This window comes from Ranitomeya imitator, chromosome 4 (assembly GCF_032444005.1).
Source record: "Ranitomeya imitator isolate aRanImi1 chromosome 4, aRanImi1.pri, whole genome shotgun sequence".
NCBI classification, from domain to species: domain Eukaryota; kingdom Metazoa; phylum Chordata; class Amphibia; order Anura; family Dendrobatidae; genus Ranitomeya; species Ranitomeya imitator.
In genome coordinates this window covers 683328879-683336256 of record NC_091285.1, presented here as the reverse complement: position 1 = coordinate 683336256, position 7378 = coordinate 683328879, and positions in this window count along the sequence as shown.

Sequence of the window (7378 nt, the reverse complement as noted above, 5' to 3'; positions counted from 1 at the left end):
GGTGACCCAGGACTTAAATAAAAAAAAAACCTTGCTCAGGTGCTGCCCCCCACATCGTCCCGCCCTAGGCATGTGCCCTCAAGTGCCTAGTGGCAAATACGGCCCTGGTCTCATCCTTTATATATGGTGTCTGTAGGAGCTCATACTGTATATATGTGGGGCTATGTGGGGTCTTTTGCTGTATATAGGGGCTTTGTGGGGGATCATGCTGTATATAGGGGATGTGTGGGTGCTCATATTCTATATAGGAGGCTATGTGTTGGTGCATACTGAATGGGGGCTATGTGGAGGCTCATATGTTATATAGGGGGCTATGTGTGGGCTCATACTGTATATAGGAGGCTATGAGGGGGATCAAACTGCATATAGCAGGTTATTTGGGGACTCATACTGTATACAGGGTGCTTTGTGAGGGCTCATATTGTATATAGAGAGGCTAGGTGGGGGCTCATACTGTATATAGGAGGCTATCTGAGGGCTCATATTGTATATAGAGAGGCTAGGTGGGGGCTCATATTGTATATAGAGAGGCTAGGTGGGGGGCTCATACTGTATATAGGGGCTATAAGGGCTAAGCGGGACTCATCTAATATATAAAGCTGAATGTGTGTGTGTGTGTGTGTGTGTGTGTGTGTGTGTGTGTATGTCTGGGATTGGCATCTGCACCGTCGCAGCTACAGCCACAAAATTTTGCACAGTCACACATCTGGACCCTGAGAGAGTCATAGGCTATGTTGTGAGGTGAAATTTTAACCCCGCGCTTTCCAATTCACCAAACAATTTTGCCCCTATCTACATAATGGGGAAAAGTGAAAGGAAAAGTGTTGGAGGCAAATTGACAGCTGCCAGATGTGAACAAGGGGGACTTAAAGAATGAGAGCGATGGCGCCAAAGAGTATATACGTACAGTTGCTAAGGTGGGGCCCCGACATGGGATACTCACCACACACGGGGATATGAACACAAACACAAAATGCGCCACACACTACCACGTGCTTGAACACATATTACCCTCAGCACATATTTCACCACACATACACCAACCTCGCCACATAATAGTCGAAACACAAAAGTCGCCGCTCAAAACTCGCCACGCGCAAAACTCGCCACATGCAAAAACTAGGCTCACGCAAAACTCGCCACAAGTGCAAAACTCACCTCATGGAAAACTCGCCACATGCAAAACTTGCACACGCGCAAAAATTGCCACATGCACAAAAGTTGCAACACATGCAAAAGTTGCCTCACACAAAACTTGCACATACTCAAAAGGCACCACACATAAAACTCGCCATGCGTAAAACTTGCTGCACACAACTTGCTACACTAACCTGTCACATGCAACTCGACACACAAAAAGTTGCTACACGCATGTTGCCACACAAAACTCATCTCACAAAAGTCGCTACATGCATGTCGCCACACGCAACTCAATACACACAACTTGACAAACGAAACTCGCCCTAAAACACACACAAGTCTGGTATTATCCTTCAAAAATAAAAATCTGATTAATAAGCAGACAAACTACAAGAGCAACAAATGTACCATATAGGAAATACGGCAACTGTCAGTCACATGACCTGTCTATTATGTGTATGTGTGAGCTAATATATACTGCCAGGGGGAGGGCTTCCTGTTGGCTGGGGATTTATCAGGCTGCCAATTTAGCTTACAAATACTGAGGTAAAAATACTGAGCAAATAACATGTGAACGAGGTCTAATACAGGAGGAGATGACATACAGATATATACTATATACAGGGGTGATGACACACAGATATATACTATATACAGGGGAGATGACACACAGGTATATACTATATACAGGGGAGATGACACACAGGTATATACTATATAGAGGAGGAGATGACATACAGGTACATACTATATACAGGAGGAGATGACATACAGGTATATGCTATATATAGAAGATGACATACAGGTATATACTATATACAGGAGGAGATTACACACAGGTATATACTATATACAGGAGGAGATGACGTACAGATATATACTATATATAGAAGGAGATGACATACAGGTATATACTATATACAGGGGAGATGACACACAGCAGGTATATACTATATACAGGGGAGATGACATATAGGTATATACTATATACAGGAGATGACATACAGGTGTATACTATATATAAGGGAGATGACAAACATGTATATACTGAGGTGAAAATGAGAGGTGTGAGGTGAAAATGAAAAGGTGTTAGTGCAAAATGAGAGGAGTGAGAGAAAATAGTGGAGTGATCGGAAAATGACAGATGTGAGGTCGAAATGACAAGTGTTAGGGGGGAATGAGAGGAGTGAGGGAGAAAATGAGAGATGTGATTGGGAAAATGAGAGGCGTGATGGGAAAATAAGAGAAGTGAGGTGCTATAACTAACCACAGATATTTACTATGCCCAGGCAATGCCGGGCTCTTCAGCTAGTGTTCTATATAAGAGGGTCCATATTGTATATAGAGTTTCTATGCAGGATCTTGTCCTGTATATAGGGGTTATGTGGGGGTGTCATACTGTAAATCGAGAGGCTATGTGCATGCTTACACTGTATACGGGGGCTATGTGGGGGCTCACACTGTACATAGAAGGGCTATGTGGTGCTAATGCTGTATGTTGTGGGCTCTTACAGTATGTAGGGAGCTGTGTGTTCTCTCATACAGCAAATAGGGGCTGTGTGTGGGCTCATATGGTATATAGGAGGATGTCAGCATACTTAATTCTGTTCAATATCATATCAGATGTTGTCCTTGGTTGTTTGTTTGTTTTTTAACCCAGGACCCCAGCGCTGCAAGGCTTTAATGCTAACCACTGAGCCACCGAGCTGCCCGCTTACCACCATATGCTCACTCCACAACACAGACACACTTTTTCATTGAACACCACACTTGCATCATCTATTGGCTCAGTCGCCCCTCATGTGTAACAGAATATGACTAATCAATAGACAACCCCGCCACACCAACGTCCAGTGCTGCAGAGTGATGCTGGAAGAAAACTCATTCACAAGAAGAACACTTCATCAACATTCTAACAAGCAATTTCAAATTAAAGTCGGCCCTCACCACTGAGAAACAGGACAACATAAAAACCCTCATATCTTCTCTATTCCACAACCACAATCATTTATTCAACATTTTTAATTCCCTCTTCAGTCCCCCATTGATCTCTCCCACCTCCCTCATTTCAGCAGAAGACTTTGCCCCTCATTTCAAAAACAAGATCTACCTCATCAGAGTAAGCCCTCATGTCTAACCCCCACAACCTCTCTGCATAACAATGCCCTTCCCCCATAGCCTAATTTCCCATGGTCACTGGGTCACTGAAGAAAAGTTTGAACATGTTCTCCCCAAGTTAAGGTACCTTCACACTAAACGACGCTGCAGTGATCCAGACAACGATCCGGATCGCTGCAGCGTCGCTGTTTGGTCGCTGGAGAGCTGTCACACAGTCCGCTCTCCAGCGACCAACGATGCCGGAAACCAGGGTAAACATCGGGTTACTAAGCGCAGGGCCACGCTTAGTAACCCGATGTTTACCCTGGTTACCATCCTAAAAGTTAAAAAAACAAAACGCTACATACTTACCTACCGCTGTCTGTCCCCGGCGCTCTGCTTCTCTGCTCTGGCTGTGAGCGCCGGGCAGCCGGAAAGCAGAGCGGTGACGTCACCGCTGTGCTTTCCGGCCGCTGTGCTCACAGCCAGTGCAGGAAAGCAGAGCGCCAGGGACAGACAGCGGTAGGTAAGTATGTAGTGGTTGTTTTTTTTACTTTTAGGATGGTAACCAGGGTAAACATCGGGTTACTAAGCGCGGCCCTGCGCTTAGTAACCAGATGTTTACCCTGGTTACCAGCGAAGACATTGCTGAATCGGTGTCACACACGCCGATTCAGCGATGTCAGCGGGAGAGCCAGTGACCAAAGAAAGTTCTGGCCCTCTAGCCCCGACCAACGACATCACAGTAGGATTCTGATCGCTGCTGCCTGTCAAACTAAACGATATCGCTATCCAGGACGCTGCAACGTCACGGATCGCTAGCGATATCGTTTAGTGTGAAGGTACCTTTACACCTTGACCTCACCAATTGTACACTTGACCCTACGCTTTCCCATCTCTGACACAATAGTAACACTAAGCTTATCGCAGCCATAAAGGGAACCTGTTGATGAAACATGCTGCCCAATCCATGAGTCAGGAGCGGCCTGTATCTTCTCAGCCAGGTGTGTTTGACTCTGCAATGCTGTGGTCCCCGGCGGCGTCTCCGCACTCGCTGCCCTGGAGTAATCCACCTCTCCCCTCACTACTCCTACACCTCTGCAGCCTTCCGATTTCTTCACTGGCTTCCTATTCTCCAGCGATTCCAATTTAAATTACTCACAATGACTTACAAGGTTGACCATATTCTGTCCCAACTATACATATTTGAATTAATCTCCCATTACCTCCGCACGCATAATCTCCACTCCTCACAAGTTCTCCTTCTCTATTCTGCACTCATTTGTTTCTCACACAACTGCCTCCAAGATTTCTCCTGGTCATCCCCCATCCTCTGAAATTCAGTGAATCAAAACGTACAGTACAATTGTCATCCACATTTTCGTCCGTCAGAAGCAACCTTAAAACTCATCTCTTCATGAAAGCCTACACCCAGCATCAACAATGGTGTCCATAGCTACCAACCATCCCATATACAGTGGGATAGTCCCTCGTTATAAATGTGCACAACCACTGTACTGAAGCCGCCTGAGGGAAGAGAGGACAGCTGACGAGGCAGGCTGAGAGCAGATCGTTAAACTGAGCAGACAACCTGACGTTACTGCACCTGATACCCCAATACCGAGCCTCTGCTGCCGTATATGTCCTATTACTGCCCCTGATACCCCAATACTGAGCCTCTGCTGCCATATGTGTCCTATTACTGCCCCTGATACCCCAATACTGAGCCACTGCTGCCGTATGTGTCCCTATTACTGCACCTGATACCCAAATACTGAGCCGCTGCTGCCGTATGTGTCCCTATTACTGCCCCTGATACCCCAATACTGAGCCGCTGCCGCCGTATGTGACCCTATTACTGCACCTGATACCCCAATACTGAGCCGCTGCTGCCGTATGTGTCCCTATTACTGCACCTGATACCCCAATACTGAGCCGCTGCTGCCGTATGTGTCCCTATTACTGCACCTGATACCCCAATACTGAACCTCTGCTGCCGTATGTGTCCCTATTACTGCCCCTGATACCCCAATACTGAGCCGCTGCTGCCGTATGTGTCCCTATTACTGCACCTGATACCCCAATACTGAGCCGCTGCTGCCGTATGTGTCCCTATTACTGCACCTGATACCCCAATACTGAGCCGCTGCTGCCGTATGTGTCCCTATTACTGCACCTGATACCCAAATACTGAGCCGCTGCTGCCGTATGTGTCCCTATTACTGCCCCTGATACCCCAATACTGAGCCGCTGCTGCCATATGTGTCCCTATTACTGCCCCTGATACCCCAATACTGAGCCGCTGCTGCCGTATGTGTCCCTATTACTGCACCTGATACCACAATACTGAGCTGCTGCTGCCGTATGTGTCCCTATTACTGCACCTGATACCCAAATACTGAGCCGCTGCTGCCGTATGTGTCCCTATTACTGCACCTGATACCCCAATACTGAGCCGCTGCTGCCGTATGTGTCCCTATTACTGCACCTGATACCACAATACTGAGCCTCTGCTGCCGTATGTGTCCCTATTACTGCACCTGATACCCCAATACTGAGCCGCTGCTGCCGTATGTGTCCCTATTACTGCACCTACTACCCCAATACTGAGCCGCTGCTGCCGTATGTGTCCCTATTACTGCACCTGATACCACAATACTGAACCGCTGCTGCCGTATATGTCACTATTACTACACCTGATACCACAATACTGAGCCGCTGCTGCCGTATGTGTCCCTATTACTGCCCGTGCTGTGTGGTTCTCTGTGCCCTCTAAATTCTAAACCAACCCTTTAGAATATAGTAATACCGGGTGCAAGTGCCCATATTTTGTCCCCTAAAAAGTAATATTGCCCTGTGTCTGCCCCTTTGACAGTCACAGTAACCTGAGTTATAACAATAAGTGTCCACTTTACATTTAACCTCTTTACCTCCAAGTGTGGTTTGCACGTTATGGACCAGGCCAATTTTTACAATTCTGACCACTGTCCGTTTATGAGGTTATAACTCTGGAACGCTTCAACGGATCCCGGTGATTCTGACATTGTTTTCTCGTGACATATTGTACTTCATGATAGTGGTAAAATTTCTTTGACATTACCTGCGTTTATTTGGTGAAAAAAATTGAAATTTGGCGAAAATTTTGAAAATTTCGCAATTTTCCAACTTTGAATTTTTATGCAATTAAATCACACAGATATGTCACACAAAATACTTAATACATAACATTTCCCACATGTCTACTGTACATCAGCACAATATTGGACCAAAATTTTTTTTTGTTAGGGAGTTATAAGGGTTAAAAGTTGACCAGCAATTTCTCATTTTTACAACACCATTTTTTTTTAGGGACCACATCTCATTTGAAGTCATTTTGAGGGGTCTATATGATAGAAAATACCCACGTGCAACACCATTCTAAAAACTGCACCCCTCAAGGTGCTCAAAACCACATTCAAGAAGTTTATTAACCCTTCTGCTGCTTCACAGGAATTTTTGGAATGTTTAAATAAAAATGAACATTTAACTTTTTTTCACAAAAAATTAAATTCAGCTCCAATTTGTTTTATTTTACCAAGGGTAACAGGAGAAAATGGACCCCAAACGTTGTTGTACAATTTGTCCTGAGTACGCCAATACCCGACATGTGGGGGTAAACCACTGTTTGGGCGCATGGGAGAGCTCAGAAGGGAAGGAGCGCCGTTTGACTTTTCAATGCAAAATTGACAGGAATAGAGATGGGACGCCATGTTGCTTTTGGAGAGCCACTGATGTGCCTAAACATTGAAACCCCCCACAAGTGACACCATTTTGGAAAGTAGACCCACTAAGGAACTTATCTAGATGTGTGGTGAGCACTTTGACCCACCAAGGGCTTCACAGAAGTTTATAATGCAGAGCCGTAAAAATAAAACAAACATTTTTTTCCCACAAAAATTATTTTTTAGCCCCCAGTTTTGTATTTTCCCGAAGGTAACAGGAGAAATTGGACCCGAAAAGTTGTTGTCCAATTTGTCCTGAGTGCGCTGATACCCCATATGTGGGGGGACCACCGTTTGGGCGCATGGGAGAGCTCGGAAGGGAAGGAGCGCCATTTGGAATGCAGACTTAGATGGAATGGTCTGCAGGCGTCACATTGCAT